The sequence below is a fragment of the Manis javanica genome, chromosome 7 (assembly GCF_040802235.1).
Source record: "Manis javanica isolate MJ-LG chromosome 7, MJ_LKY, whole genome shotgun sequence".
Lineage (NCBI taxonomy): Eukaryota > Metazoa > Chordata > Mammalia > Pholidota > Manidae > Manis > Manis javanica.
The window spans coordinates 77621811-77638898 of NC_133162.1; the positions used below are offsets into that span (position 1 = coordinate 77621811).

The 17088-nt window shown below is 36.5% G+C and overlaps 1 pseudogene; it reads right to left on the reverse strand.

Moving 5' to 3' along the window:
- The window catches only part of LOC140850597 (serine/threonine-protein kinase TAO1-like), a 54640-nt pseudogene that overhangs the window by 16812 nt on the left and 20740 nt on the right, over positions 1-17088 (reverse strand).

Genomic DNA, 17088 nt, shown 5'->3' on the forward strand with positions numbered 1-17088 from the left:
AACATATGAGCCACTGTAAACAATGTTCATTAGCTGTTTTGAAGATACAGCAAAGTAACATTTTACTTAGATTCACAAGGAAAGGGTGAATCTTAGCTTTGCCTTTGTATTTTGTTCAGAACAAACCTGTATGAATGGAGCTGAATAGGAATTAAGAGATACCCAATGATTTAGCTTCTGATTTTGACTACAGATTACCCTCTGTGAGTGAAGTTCACTTCACTTCAGGACAGTTATTCAGCGTAAGTGTTGATAGTTCTATAGTTAAATTATCAAAGAGTTTGAAAAAGGGGGGTAAAGAAGATACTATGGGATCTGGGCCTTATTGGATGTAAATAAAAGTTTAAAATGTGCAGACATGGTACAGATTAATTGAGATGCTACCATGGATGAGAACATATATAGTGGGGTTGTTTCAGTTTTTTGTTTATTAGGATGCATGTGATCATACTTCACATATTTATTATGTTATAAAATTTGAAAATTCCTTGGAATTGTTAACTCTGGTTGATTTTGGTAGAGGGGGCTGGACCAGGTGGCTTAAAGGACAAGGAGAGGGAAACCTTTAACTTTATAATAAATACACTTTGGGCATCTTTTGAATTTTGTATCCTATGAATAAATTTGTCTATGCCAAAGCAAATACAAAATTTAAAGTCCTTAGATATTGTATATCACCAACACTTGTCTTTCCTTATTTGTCTACAAGAGGGCATATAATAATAACTTTGCTTCACTCTGATGTGCTAATTTAAAAAATACACTCCAACTACACATGCCCTGGTCTTACCTATGCTAGCAAGCACAGAAAGAATGGGAGTAACAATGTGATAATTCCACTATTCCTCTTAGGATGAGTATAGACAATGAAGGGAGAGGGGGTAAAAAGGCATTTTTCATTCGCTGGTTTCTGTACTAATCAAGAACTTACTGCCTCTTTTGGATACAAATCACATTCAGAGGAAATAAGATCCTTAAAACTATAAAACTTGGAACAACAGAGAGAAGCCAACAGGTTAGTATGTTGATATATAATTGTAGTATCAACATTGGACATTTGGGTACACTTAAAATAAGAATTTTGAATCTCATTTATGGCACTTTCCGCAGTGAAAAAAGTTCTGGCCATTTTTTGGTACTCTGCTGAGAAATACATAAGCAGAAGTCTGTAGCTACAGACCCTCTACATCAAAACTAACCAAACATGCTTAAAATGAAAAGAAAAAAAGCTTATTTCAATTTCTCTATGGCAGACATCTGGCTTAGACTTTTAGTGTTTACATGATGCCATTTATCTGTTCTCCTTTGTCAAGAAGCTTAGGCTAGAGTTACCTTCAGAGTCTTAGACTGTTGTCGAACCTCCATGACATGCTTTCGCCTTAGTTCTCGTTCTCTCCGTTTATTATGCTCCAGCTGGTTAGTGAGCTCGGCTTGTTGCTGCAATCTAATCAGCTCACAGCCCCATCTTCTGCATTGTGTTTGAGCTGGCGGAAACTCCAGTTCTTGCGTGGATTCATGGATGTCGAAGCAGCATCGCATGCTCCAAGACCTTGTGAGTCTGCCTCTTATTTAATTCCTGATTCATAACAAAAGACAAAGGCATAATTTACTGATGTACAATGCCAGGAGACAAAAATCCTAAGAAACAGAATAACCAGGATATAGATGTAATCCTCTGATTTAATACTGGCTGCACAGTAAATATCAGAGTTTTATTACTGCAACTTTAGAAAATGGGCAATTGGTAGCATAATTTCCTTATCTCTTCATTAGCTATTTATACTATTTTTTAGCAATAAGCTGAAGGACATATCAAATCTGTCCCAAGAGACTTAATGTCCTTTCTACTCTCTTTCATTTATGTTTCCTAATTTTGTATTTGAAGAGGACTTCAAAGTCATCCTTTGAATTTCTTCAGTGTATACATTCAATTCTATTACATGCAGTATACCCAGTTTATTTAGTGTAGTGGTTAAGAACACAAGACTCTAATAACAATGAAGCAAAACTGAAGGAACAAAATGGGCAGCAGACTCAGAGACTCCAAGAATGAACTGGTGGTTACCAAAGGGGAGAGGTGTGGGAGGGTGAGTGGGGGAGGGAGGGAGAAGGGGACCTGAGGAGTATTTATGTTTAGTACACATGGTGCGGGGCATCACAGGGAGAACAGTGTATCACAGAGAAGGGACATAGTGGATCTCTGGCAACTTGCTGCACTGATGGACAGTGACTGCACTGGGGTATGGGTGGGGACTTGATAATATGCGTAAATGTAGTAACCACATTGTTTTTTCAAGTGAAACCTTCATAAGAATATTTATCAATCATACCTTAATAAAAAATTAAAAAACAAGCAAACAAACCAAAAAATAACACGAAGACTCTAGGGCCAGACTGCCTGCTTTCTAAATCCTGGCTCTGCTACCAAAAAGCAGTGAGTCCTTGGGCTAATTACTTAAACTCTCTGTGCTTGAATTGTCATCACTTTCTCAAATGGAGACCATAACATAGCTGTTTCATAAAATAAACGTGAGGCTTAAATGAATTCATAAGTGGAAAGCTCTCAGAATACCTACCTCATGATCAATAAATGTTACAACAATTTTTTTCAGTTTAAAAAGATCAAATATACCAACACACACACATACACTCACACACGCTCTCTCTCTTTTTCTCTGTAGAAGGAAGTCAGACTTGGCCCTTTAGCCCTCTGCTGCCCCTTCTCCAGGGGCCAACCATTCTGGTGCATATGTTTCCCAACCTTCCCCATGCTATCGTGACACAACTATTGCACAAAAACATGCAGTTTTAAAATGGATTAAAATATATATTATAGGCATATAATATGCTTTCTTTACCTAAAAATATAATGGACAAATATACAGATCAGATCAGGACATACAGATCTTTTTCTGAAAGTTTTATAGTAAGCTTCTACTTTGTGATGCCATATTTGTTCCATTTTTTTGCTTTATGACAAATTTTCAATAAACATCTACACCATGATACACCATATAACTATGTTACTATTTCTTTAGGCTTGAATTCGGAGAAGTGGATTTTATGGATAGAAGGTACATGCAAATTAAATTGTAAAAGCTGCTGAATTATGCTTCCAAAATGGCAGTATCAATTTCTATTCTTCCCAACATCGCCCACTTTTCCCATGCCCACTACTAGGACTTACCAATTTTTTAGACTGATCTTATTGAATTGATTCAATTGTTTTAATTTGAATTGCTTTAATTATTAGTAAATTTGAATAATTAACTTGTATTTGAAGTTTTATTTTAAGCCACTCTTGGAAATAAATTGATCTTTGCTCATAGGTATACCTGATAATGAGAACCATTGTTTTCATTTGCCATAAGTTCTCTACATATTCCCAATGAAAAATTTCATGATTATAAAAATATGTTAAGCGGTAGTATATACCTTCATGGCACCCATTCTTGGATGAAAAGGCATAAATTATCCAATTAATTTTCTCACATTTAAAAATTAATACTTCTTTCAACTCATGGATTTAATATTTTATTAAATATTTACTTAATATGTATTTATTGAATACCTATTATGGGCCAGCCACTAGGTATAAGGCCTGGATATATCTATCCACTGGATATAAAAGCCCTGAACAGAACCTGGGACTTCATATAATTTCCATTCTACTTGGGGAGAGAGAGATCCCCATAAAAAGTGTGCACGTGTGTGTGTGTGTGTGTGAGAGAGAGAGAGAGAGAGGAGTGCAAGAATATTTAAAGAAGAGGGGAAGGATTTGGTGATCAGAATTGAGGAGATATGAAGGGAGGGAGAAGGTGAACCATGTGGGTTGGGTTTCCAGGGGAAGAAGGAATTAGGCAAAAGGCAGCAGAAGCGCTCTAAGGACTTGAGGGTGGGATGTGACTGGCATATTTTCAGGAAGCTCCTGATTTCATGCCATTTAAACATACCTCCATGACAAGGTCCTGCTCCAAGTCATAGCACCCAAGTAATATCTTATCTTTGGAAGAGACGGCACTGCAGCCCTAGGTACTGTCTCTGATGTTGAAAGAAGATCAGTCTTCTCCTCCGCTTGGGAAAGGCGTATGTTCTCTATCTGCTTTGTGAGGCATTCCTGTTTTTCTTTTCTTGCGGTGCTCTTGCTTTCATTCAGCTCCTGGCAAGATAAAAAGCAACTAAGTTCAAAATACATAAAAATTAACTACATGAATATATTATTTGGTAGCTGGTAATCTTCAGTAAAAGTACTTAATTTGTGCCCTCTCTCTTGGGCAGGCAGGGCGATGACCTTAAGGAGGTAGGGCAGTATTTTTACGTTTCTTGAGTTATCCACGAAGTAGGACAAGAAAAGAGAAAACATATAAGAAAACATGCATACTTTTTAGCTTTGCACAGCTATATTTATGATGGCTCGTAGCTTTGAAAGCACACAATGATTGGTGAATGAAGTAAAACATCTTTCTTTAAATCCCTCCCAAAAAGGGGAGGAAGGCAGTGCTTTCAAGTAAAAATCACACATGAATTAAAATCGAGGTTAAAATATAGTTACGTGTCACTTCTTGAGTTTCAACAATAGAAATGCTAAATTTTTGGCAAAGTTAAGGATGGGTTCAGTATAAAAGACTTTGGAAATTCAATGGAAAATCAAGAAAACTATAGGAAAAATAGAGACCTTTTAGAATGGATTTCATATTCAGCACTATAACCACTGCACAAGGCAAGACCACAATGTTTTTCTACAGCATTTTAAAATATCATCTCACAAACTACCTAAAAAAATTCATTTATACTGGGACAAGATGAGAATATTGACAATACGTTCAATGATACAAAACCCGAGGGATGCTAATTAATACTAGCATATTTCAACCTAAAATGCATCAACCTTGTAGAGAATATAAATCAGCCATCTTTCCTAGGTCAAAGATGACTTTTCAGAGACGATTAACCTTATGGTTCTTCATCTGTTATTCAAGAAAGAAACCAATTATTCATTAATTTCATTAATAAGGTATTCAAACATCATAAAAATAAAAAGCACATAAGCTTGTAGTTCTCAACTTACAGATGTCAATGATAAGGCAGGGAAAATACAGGCTATATACACAAAGACTCACTTGGCTATGTTTCAAAATCTTTTGCCAAGGAAACTCCCCACCCACCAAGACGCTAGTATGTCCCTTCCTCTATACCGATAATAACCATTCTAAATGAACACACACACACACCACACACACACACACACACACACACACACACACACACACACACACACAAATACACAAAACTACCTTCTAAAAGAAAATGAGCTTATTAGTTAGACCAATGAATTATATGCTTGAAGGATTATCTAAACCAACACATTCATTTATAAAACTAAAACCTCATTTCACTAAGAAAACAACTATAGAACTGCATTTTGTTGGGTATTTATTTACAGTTGGGAATCCTATTTACCCATCTTTTCAAATTCCATGTTCTAGTATTGAGTTTAGCTTTTAGATTACAGTAATGGGAATACATAGCAGGTTATACTCTTTTGAGTCAGAAAAAATCTTATCAATGAATCTCACTTGGCAGGGTATATATAGCAAGGCTTTATGCCACCAATATGTCCTTAATAAGATATATATCTAATTATAGGTCAAATTCCTACACACACACAAAAGCACTGTACCAAAGATATTATGGTTATGTCATCAAGGTTAATTTATCTCTGTGCTAATAGTTTATTACATGGGCTAAAAAATTTCAGCCCATCAGTTTGTAAGAGGGAGTGTAACTGGAGAAGTCTTGGTGGGTGGGGAATTTCCTTGGCAAGAGATTTTGAAAAAACATAGCCAAATGATTCTTTGTGTATATGCCTGTATTATCTCTGCCTTCTCATTGACATCTTTAAGTTGAGAACCACAAGTTTATGTGATTTTTTTATATTTATGTGTTTGAGTATCTTATCAACAAAACTAATAAAGAATTGGTTTCTTTCTTGAATAACAGGTGAAGACCCATAAGGTCAATATTCTCCTGAAAAAATCATCTTAGACCTAGGAAAGATGGCTGATTTATATTCTCTGCAATATAATAAATATGCAAAAAGCTGACATATATCATTTTCGTGTCCTGACCACTATCCTGAATAATAATCCTCTTTCAAAAGTTGCCTTGGAACAACCATGGCTTTCCTCAAAGCTAGAGTCCATCTGCAATAAAAAGAAGTTCAAGAAAGCAGGACATAAAGGGCAAACACACATGAAATTATGTAGCCATAAAGACATAATTAGGATGCTTTTCTATTAAAAAAAATAGAATGAGCAGAAAAGACTCTTTATCCCTTATTCTGTGTTAAAATCAGAATAAGAACAAATTATTATAATCTGAGCCCGAAGCAATCTGAGCCTTTTAAAGGAATAAATGTATGGCTCTTTTTCACAGCTAAAGTATTTTTATTTCTAGTGACTCAGTTACTCAGTAAGTGCTTAGGAAAGCTATTATAAATAATAGCTTCATAAAATAATTTAAATGTTCAAGAGATCACTCTTTTTAGATCCCTCTCAACTGAGATATCAGCCATTGAAAATAGGTTATAATCAATGTCCTCACTTAAACCGATATATAGTTAGTGGCTTATGCTAATGGTTCTATGAGTAGATCAATATTGAATATAATCAGTAAGCAGGTAAGTGGCTTGAAGAGTTTTATAAAGTAAATACCTTCTTAAGCTGTTCCTTTCGAAGTTTCTATTCTCTCTTCTGGGACTTCAAAAAGCTATTCAGTTCTTTCTTCTGTTGAGCCTGAAGACACTGCTTAAATTTTTTCTCCTCATTGGACATCACTTTAGCCTATAGGAAATTTTTTAAATGGATCCAATTAGCTAAGCAGATAAGCTTCAAAGCAGCAGTTTAATACACATTAGCAAGGATACTTCCTCCCACCTAAGAATATAAAATCAGTATAATCATTACCAAAACAAGAATATCCAATAAGTTAAGTATTACTCAGCATCCTTATTATTTGAATTTCAGAGAACCAATAAAATGGAACTCATCTTTAAAATGCTGATCTTTTACAGGGTCGGTGTTTTCACCTTTTTCCCCCCATACTGGAGTATGCTTCCCGACCCCCCAAATAAAACAAAACAAATGTAATTAAGTTATGACCTTTTATCTAGCTTGACTTGTATATTAAATAATGTAATACATTCATCTTCAAATTAATCCCTGACTTTTAATTTGTATTTTTAGTAATATGAAAATGTTAAATATTAAATCCCTGTATAATATTATTTTATTTCTGATGATATATGCAATAGTTGACCCATAAACAATGTGGGGATTAGGGGTGTTGACTCCCTACATAGTAAAAAAATCCTCATATAACTTTTCACTCCCCAAAAACTTAACTACTAATAGCATGATGCTGACTGGAAGCCTTACTAACAACAGGAGCAGATAATCACACATATTCTGTATGTTGTATAAATTATATACTATATTCTTACAATAAAGAAAGCTTGAAAAAAGAAAATGACCTTTAAATCCATCTCTCAAAACATTTTCCAAGATCTTTATTGAAAAGCAATATGTGTATAAATGAGCCTGTGCAGTTCGAACCTATGGTATTCAAGGGTGAACTATACATATTCATTGCAGAACATTTAGGAAATACAGAAAAACACAAAGAAGAAAAATCTTATATGATTTTACCAGCCAGAGGTAACCAATATTAACATTTTGGTGCATATCCTTCCTAATTTTTTCTAGGCATAGATATAGATATAAATATATAAAATAAATCTAAAATCACATTGCACATCGTTTCATGAATTGCTTTCCTAAACATGTTAGTATCTACCACTTTACAAATTATTCAAGAAAGTACACCAAACACGATTCTAAAAATTTTTACATTCTCTCACCAAAATTATTTCAAAATCAAATATTCATTTATACCAGAAATTATTTTGCTAAATTCTCTATTACTGTGAGAAGGTGATTATTCTTTTTTTGCAGGGAAGGGTGAACAGGGTAGCTATAAATGCCTCAGGGTGGACTAGCCAGACATATTTGAAGATATAGTGTAAATTTATTGAGAAGTTTACACTTTACTTGACAACTGTGATGATCAAAATAAATTGAAACGAATGGGAAACCAAGGAAATTAGAAGACAAGTTTTCACATAACTCCTAAAAATGCACCTTTATCATATGGTAGAATGATACTTATTTGCAGTAAACAAATGGGCTAAATCTGAATCTGAAACCCTCTTAATCCCTCTTAATTTAACATTCTCTGTATATTATAGTGCTCTTCAATTCTTCTGATATAAAAATGTTACTATAAATTTAAGGTGTCCAAAAAGTACACAGAGAATGATGAATGATTTCTGAAACCGAGATTAAATACTAACTGATTTATCAAACTCCTCAGATAACCAAAGTGTCCAAGGCCTAGAACAGAATACTTAGTGACTTTTTTTTAGTAAGTTATCATTGATATACACTCTTATGAAGGTTTCACATGAAAATCAATGTGGTTACTACATTCACCCATATCGAGTCCCCCTCAATACCCCATTGCAGTCACTGTCCATCAGTGTTGTAAGATGCCACAGTCACTACATGTCTTTTCTGTGCTACACTGTCTTCCCCATGATCCCCCCAACACCATGTGTGCTAATCATAATAGCCTCAATCCCCTTCTCCCTCCCTCCCCAACTGCCCTCTCACACCCCTCTCCTTTGGTAACTGCTAGTCACTTCTCGGAGTTTGTGAGTCTGCTGCTGTTTTGTTCCTTCAGTTTTACATTGTTGTTATACTCCACAAATGAGGGAAATGATTTGGTATTTGTCTTTCTCTCCCTGACTTATTTCACTGAGCATAATACCCTCTAGCTCCATCCATGTTGTTTCAAATGGTAGGATTTGTTTCCTTTGTATGGCTGAATAATATTCCATTGTGTATATGTACCACCTCTTCTTTACCCATCCATCTACTAGTGGACACTTAGGTTGCTTCCATATCTTGGCTATTGTAAATAGTGCTACAATAAACATAGGGGTGCATATGTCTTTTTGAACCTGACAGCTTGTTTTCTCTGGGTAAATTCCTAGGAGTGGAATTCCCAGGCTCAATGGAATTTCTATTTTCAGTTTTTGGAGGAACCTCCATATTGCTATCCACAATGGTTGAACTAGTTTACACTCCCACCACCAGTGTAGGAGGAATCCCCTTTCTCCACATCCTAGCCACCATAATTGCTCATAGTTTTTTCTATGTTGGCCATACTAACTGGTGTGAGGAGATATCTCATTGTGCTTTTAAAATTAGTGATGTGGAGCATCTTTTCAAGTGCCTGTTGGCCATCTGAATTTCTTCTTTGGAGAAGCATCTGTTCATATCCTGTGCCCATTTTTTAATCAGGTTATTTGCTTTTTGGGTGTTGAGGCATGTAAGCTCTTTACATATTTTGGATCTTAATCACTTGTCAGATATGTCATTTACAAATATATTCTCCCATACTGTAGGATGCCTTTTTGTTCTGCTGATACAGAAGCTATACAGAAGCTTTGCTATACAGAAGCTTGATGTAGTCTCATTTGTTCATTTTTTGCTTTTGTTTCCCTTGCCCAAAGAGATGTGTTCAGGAAAAAGTTGCTCATGTTTATGTCCAAGAGATTTTTGCATATGTTGTCTTCTAAGAGTTTTATGGTTTCATGACTTACATTCAGGTCTTTGATCCATTTTGAGTTTACTTTTGTGTATGGGGTAAGACAATAATCCAGTTTCATTCTCTTGCATGTAGCTGTCCAGTTTTCCAACACCAGTTGTTGAAGATGCTGTTGTTTCCCCACTGTATGTCCATGGCTCCTTTATCATATAGTAATTGACCATATATGCTTGGGTTTATATCTGGGATCCCTAGTGTGTTCCACTGGCCTATGGGTCTGTTCTTGCGCCAGTACCAAATTGTCTTTGCAGTAGAGCTTGAAGTCAGGGAGCATAATCCCCCACCTGCTTTATTCTTCCTTCTCATGATCGCTTTGGCTATTTGGGGTCTTCCGTGGTACCATATGAATTTTAGAACTATGTGATCTAGTTCATTGAAGAATGCTGTTGGCATTTTGATAGGAATTGCATTGAACTGGTGGGTTGCTTCAGGCAGGATGGCCATTTTGACAGTATTAATTCTTCCTTTCCATGAGCAAGGGATGTTATTTCCATTTATTGGTATCTTCTTTCTCTCGACTGTCTTGTAGTTTTCAGGATATAGGTCTTTCACTTCCTTCATTTGTTTTATCCCTAGGTATTTTATTCTTATTGATGCAATTGTGAATGGAATTATTTTCCTGATTTCTCTTTTGGCTAGTTAAACATTAGTGAATAGGAATGCAACAGATTTCTCTGTATTAGTTTTATATCCTCCCACTTTGCTGAATTCAGTTATTAGTTCTAGTAGTGTAGGGGTGGATTCTTTAGGGTTTTTTTTTATGTATAATATCCTGTCATCTCAAACAGGGACAGTTTAACTTCTTCTTTTCCAATCTGGATAACTTTTATTTCTTTGCATTGTCTGATTGCCATGGCTAGGACCTCCAGTACTATGTTGAATAAAAGTGGGGAGAGTGGGCATCCTTGTCTTATTTCTGATCTTAGAGGAAAAGCTTTCAGCTTCCCACTGTTAAGTATGACATTGGCTGTGGGTTTGTCATATATGGCCCTTTATTATGTTGAGTTACTTGCCCTCTATACTCATTTTGTTCAGATTTTTTACCATGAATGGATGTTGAATGTTGTTGAATGCTTTTTCAGCTTCTATGGAGATGATCATGTGGTTTTTGTCATTGTTTTTGTCAATGTGGTGGATGATGCTGATGGATGTTTGAATGTTGTACCATCCTTGCATCCGTGGAATAAATCATATTTGATCATGATAGACGATCTGTTTGGTATATTTTTAAATTTGATTTTGTTGAGTATTTTTGCACCTAGGTTTCAAAGGGGTATTGCTCTCTAATTTTCTTTTCTGTGGGTATTTGCTTAGTTTTGGTATTAGAGTGATGCTGGATTCATAGAATGAGGGTGGAAGTATTCCCTCCTCTTCTACTCTTTGGAAAACTTTAAGGAAGATGGGTATTACATCTTCACTAAATGTTTGATAAAATTCAGCAGTGAAGCCATCTAGTGCACAAGTTTTATTCTTAGGTAGTTTTTTGATTACCAATTCAGTTTTGCTGCAGGTCATTGGTCTGTTCAGATTTTCTGTTCCTCTCTGGGTCAGCCATGGAAGGTTGTACTTTTCTTGAATGTTGTCCATTTCTTCTAGGTTATCCAGTTGGTTAGCATACAATTTTTCATAGTATTCTCTCCAAATTCTTTGTATTTCTGTGGTGTCTGTAGTGATTTTTCCTTTTCATTTCTGATTCTCTTTATGTTTACTCTCTATTTTTTCTTGATAAGTCTGGCTAGGGGTTTATCTATTTTGCTTATTTTCTCAAAAAACCAGCTCCTGCTTTCATTGATTCTATTGTTTTAATCTTCTCAATTTATTTAAGCATGCTCTAATCTTTATTATGTCCCTCCTTCTACTGACTTGGGCCTCATTTGTTCTTCTTTGTCTAGGTTTGTTAATTGTGAGTTTAAACTATTCATATGGGATTTTTCTTCTTTCCTGAGGTAGGCCTGTATTGCAGTAAACTTCGCTCTTAGTACGGCCTTTGCTGTATCCCACAGATTTTGTGTGTTGAATTAGTTTTGTCATTTGCCTCCATATATTGATCTGTTTTTATTTGGTCATTGATCCATTGATTAATTAGGAGCATGTAGTTAAGCCTCCATGTGTTTGTGGGCTTTTTAACTTTCTTTGTGTAATTTATTTCTAGGTTTCACTTCTTTTTTCTTCCTCCTCCATTCTTTATATATTAGGTATAATATTCTGTACTCTTTGTCTACCCTTAACCTACTTTGGGGTAGTTGATTTAATTCTGCATTTGCTTAGTAATTAATTGTTCTGCTTTCTTTACTGTGCTTTCATGACCTTTGTGGTCTGAGAAGCTGGTTGGTACAATTTTAATATTTTTGAATTTACTGAGGCTCTTTTTTGTGGCCTAGTGTATGATCTATTCTGGAAAATGTTCCATGTGCACCTGAGAAGAATGTGTATCCTGCGGCTTTTTGGTGGGGCATTCTGTAGATATCTGTTAGGTCCATCTGTTCTAAAGCGTTGTTCAGTGCCTCTGTCATGTTACTTATTTTCTGTTTGGTTGATTTGTCCTTTGGAGTGTTGAAGTCTCCTAAAATGAATGCATTGCATTCTATTTCTCCTTTTAATTTTGTTAGTATTTGTTTCACACATGTAGGTATTCCTGTGTTGGGTGCATAGATAATTATAATGGTTATATATCCTCTTGTTGGACTGACCCCTTTATCATTATGTAAAGTCCTTCTTTGTCTCTTGTGACTTTCTGTGTTTTGAAGTCTATTTTGTCTGACGCAAGTACTGCAACTCCTGCTTTTTTCTCCCTATTAGATGCATGAAATATCAATTCCCATCCCTTTACTTTCAGTCTGTGTATGTCTTTGGGTTTGAAGTGAGTCTCTTGTAGGCAGCATATAGATGGTTCTTCTTCTGTTATCCATTCAGTGACTTTATGTCTTTTGATTGGTGCATTCAGACCATTTACATTTATAGTGATTATTGATAGTTACATATTTATTGCCTTTGCAAGCTTTAGATTTGTGGTTACCAAAGGTTCAAGGGTAACTTCCTTACTATCAAAGAGTCTATCTAATCTCACTTACTATCCTATTGCAAACACAATCTAAAGGGTTTTATTTCACTTCTTTTTTCTTCCTCCTCCATTCTTTATATATTAGGTATCATATTCTGTACTCTTTGTCTACCCTTAATCTACTTTGGGGTAGTTGATTTAATTCTGCATTTGCTTAGTAATTAATTGTTCTGCTCTCTTTACTGTCCTTTCATGACCTCTGGTGACAGCTATTTAGCCTTAGGAACACTTCCATCTACAGCAGTCCCTCCAAGATACACTGTAGAGACAGTTTGTGGGAGGTAAATTCTCTCAGCTTTTGCTTTTCTGGAAATTGTCTAATCCCCCCTTCAACTTTAAATGATAATCTTTCAGGTAGAGTATTCTTGCTTCTGCTTCATTGCATTAAATATATCATGCCACTCCTTTCTGGCCTGTAAGGTTTCAGCTGAGAAGTCTGATGATAGCCTGATTTATTTTTCTTTCTATATGATCTTTTTACTCTCTGTGCCTTCTTTTAATAGTCTGTCCTTATCCTTGATCTTTGCCATTTTAATTATTATATGTTTTGGTGTTGCCTTCCTTCGGTCCCCTGTGTTGGGAGATCTGTGCACCTCCATGGCCTGAGAGACTATCTCCTTCCCCAGACTGGGGAAGTTTTCAGCAATTACCTCCTCAAAGACACTTTCTCTTTTTCTCTCTCTTCTTCTTCTGGTACCCCTATAATACAAATATTGTTCCATTTGGATCGGTCACACAGTTCTCTCAATATTCCTTCATTCCTAAAGATCCTTTTTTCTGTGCCTCAGCTTCTTTGTATTCCTCTTCTCTACTTTCTTTTTCATTTATTGTCTCTTCCATTGTATCTAATCTGCTTTTAAACCCCCCATTGTATTCCATAATGAATGAATCCCTATCTTGAATTTGTCCCTGAGTTCTTGAATATTTTTCTGTACCTCTATAAGCATGTTTATGACTTCTTTTTAAAATGTCGTTCAGGAAGGTTGATCAGTTCATTTTCACTTCATTCTTTTTCTGGTGTTTTTGGTATCTGGGGTTGAACCAGGTCCCTTTAATGTTTCATATTTGTATGTGGAACCCTCTAGTACCCAGAAGGTATACTTTCTGGAGCTGCTTAGCGCATGGAGGGAAGTCAGGGGTCACAGGGGAGCGGTGCTGGTCACTGGGGTGTTGGAAGAGCTGTTTCCTGCTTCCCGGCTACTGTGACTCTCTCCACAGCCAAACCAGTGGGCTGAACACACAGGTGTAACCCTGTATGCTTTGCATATGTAGCTACTGTAGGCAGGGCTTCCCTCTGACTGGACTGACACCAGGGCGGGGGCATCAGCTGGTTTGCAAGCCAGTGCCAGCTTTCCAGAAGGTGCTGCAGGCTGTGTATCATGGTGGAAGGCCTCAGAGCTGTGTAGCCAGCCTGGGGGATGTAGCACCTGAAGTTTCTGAAAAGTTTCCAACCTGCTGGGCAGAGTGTACCTGGACAATTTTGTCTACCTGTCCTTTTTCCTGAGCAGCTAGCCCTGTGCAATCCTTGCCCCTTTAGTAGTCCTCTCACTGTTAGGAAGTCTCTCATACTGCCTGCCTTTCTTTTGTCCCAGAGCAGCCGGATGTGGATCCCCATTTTCCACAAGTGGCTGGAATCTCAAGTCTCTCCAAGTGTTCCTCCTGTCTTAGCTTTCCAACCCCACTAATCACCAGAGCACTATGCAATGTGGGTTTTTGCTCCCACAGTACAGCAGATCTCCAGGGCTGGGCATTCAGCAGTCCTTGGCCTCCACCCATCCCCACTCCATTTCTCTTCCTTCTGCCAGTGAGCTGGGGTGGGGGAAGAGCATGGGTCCCTCTGGATCATGGCTTTCATATGTTACGCTTTTAGAGGTTTGTTTTTTTCTCCAGGTGTAAGCAGTCTGGGGCAGCCTTCTTTCCTGTTGATCTTTTAGGGTTAGTTGTATTAACTATATTTTTGTATTATATGTGGTTTTGGGAGGAGGCCTCTTCTCACCTGTCACATTATCATCTTTAATCTGATCTACCTGACTTAACCACTGTTACACAATAAAACTATCAAGTTATCAATCCCACATCTACTGGTTCCCAGACTCAGCACTGGAAATTTTACCTATTATATAAATATTTCTCCCTTTCCCCAACTGATTTGCTTGGTTCTGAGGAACAGATACCCTAATAGCAAAACGCCATCTTGGTTAATGTTGAAATAGTCACAAGTTAGAATAAAGACATTAGTAATACTGATCAGCTACCTCTTTTTCTGTAGCAGCCTGATGTTTCTTGATAAGTTTCTCCATTTCTGCTGCAAAGTTCATACACTGAGTTTCAAAATCTTTTTCTAATCTGAGACAATGCTCATCCATCTCAGCCTTTAGCTTGTTTTCCAGAGTCTTCAGCTTTTTTTGATGTTGCCAGCTCATTTCGATGTAAGAAAACATTTGTTCTCTAAGCTCGTGTTCTTGAATTTGCCTTGTAACCTACAGCAATGGAGAGGAAAGAGTGAAGTAAAGCAAAACCTTTTTCTTTCAAAACCATCTTAGACTAGTCCACTATCAACTAAGCAGGTAATTCATGTAGGAGAATTCAGTCAACAGCTTCTAATAAAATTTGATCTAAAGCAGCACAGAAACTAGCTGGTTCTAAAATTAAAATGGGAATGTAAAGGACCTAGAATAGCCAAAATTTTGAGGGAGAATAAGAAGTTGGAAGATGTAAACTACAGTAATCAAAACACTGTGGTATTGGTAAAAGGACAGACTGAATAGAGGAAAGGTACACAGTAAAATCTGGAAACCGACCCACATATATTCAGTCAATTGATTTGCTACCAAAAAGTCAAGTTAATTCAAAGAGGAAAGGAAAGTGTCTTTAACAAACCCTGCTGTAACAACTGGTTCTCTGTATTCAAAGTAAATCAATGCTTAATCATTCTACATACAGAAATTGATTTAGAAAGAATCACTTGATCTAAACCTAAAATCCAGAATCACACAGCAGAAGAAAACACAGAATATTGTCACATCCTTGGGGTCAGCAAATATTTCTTGGAAAGGACACAAAAAACACTGATTATAATGAAAAAAAATGTACAAACTGCATTCTCAAACAGACAAAATTCATAATGTAAGATTAATCATGTAAAGTGAACAACTGAGTAGCATTTTGTATATTCATGATGTTCTGCAACCACTGCCCCTACTATAAAGAAAAAAATATACAAACTGGATTCTTAAATAGAGGCAAAATTCATGCAATGTATGATTAATCATTTAACGTGAGGAATTCAGTAGCATTTAGTATATTCATGATGTTCTGCAATGACTGTCGGTATCTAGTTACAAAGCATATTTAACACCTCAGAAGAAAACAGAAAACCCTGTATGTTTTAAGCACTTGCTCCCCATTCTCCCCTTCTCATCACCACCAATCTACTTTCTGTCTATGGATTTATCTATTTTAGATGTTTCATATACTATGTGACGTGTTGTATCTGGCTTCTTTCACCTAGCATGTTTCTAAGGTTCATCCATATTGTATAGCATGTATCAGTACTACATTCCTTTTTATAGCTGATTAATATTCCACGGTATGCACACACCCTAATTTGTTTATCCATTTATGTGTTGCTGGACCTCTGGGTTATTTCCACCTTTTGGCTATTGTGAATACAGCTGTTATGAACATTTGTGTATATGCATTTGCTTAAGTACTTGCTTTCAATTGTTTTGGGTATATATCTAGGAGTAGAATTTCTGGGTCATGGGGAAATGCTATGTTTAACTTTTTGAGAAATCCTCAAGTGTTTTCCATAGCAGCTCACATTTTACATTCCTACCAGCAATACAGAGCAGGAGTTCCAATTTCTCCATGTGCTCCCTAATTGTTATTTTCCATCTTTGTTTTTGTTTTTCTCTTTTAATAGCTAGCCATCTAACAAAACAGCAGCAGACTCACCGAGTCCAAGAAGGGACTAGCAGTCACCAAAGGAAGGGGGTGGGGGGAGGGGGAGGGAGAAGAGGATTAAGGGGCATTATGATTAACCCACATAGTGTAGAAGGGGGAGACGGGAAGGCAGTAATAGCACAGAGAAGACAAGCAGTGACTCTATAGCATCTTACTACACTGATGGACAGTGACTTCAATGGGGTGTTAGTGGGGGATTCGATAATATGGCTGAATGTAGTAACCAATGTTGCTCATGTGAAACCTTCATAAGATTGTGTATCAATGATACCTTAACAAAAAACAAAATAGTTAGCCATCCTAGTGTCTGTAAGATGGTACCTCATTGTGGT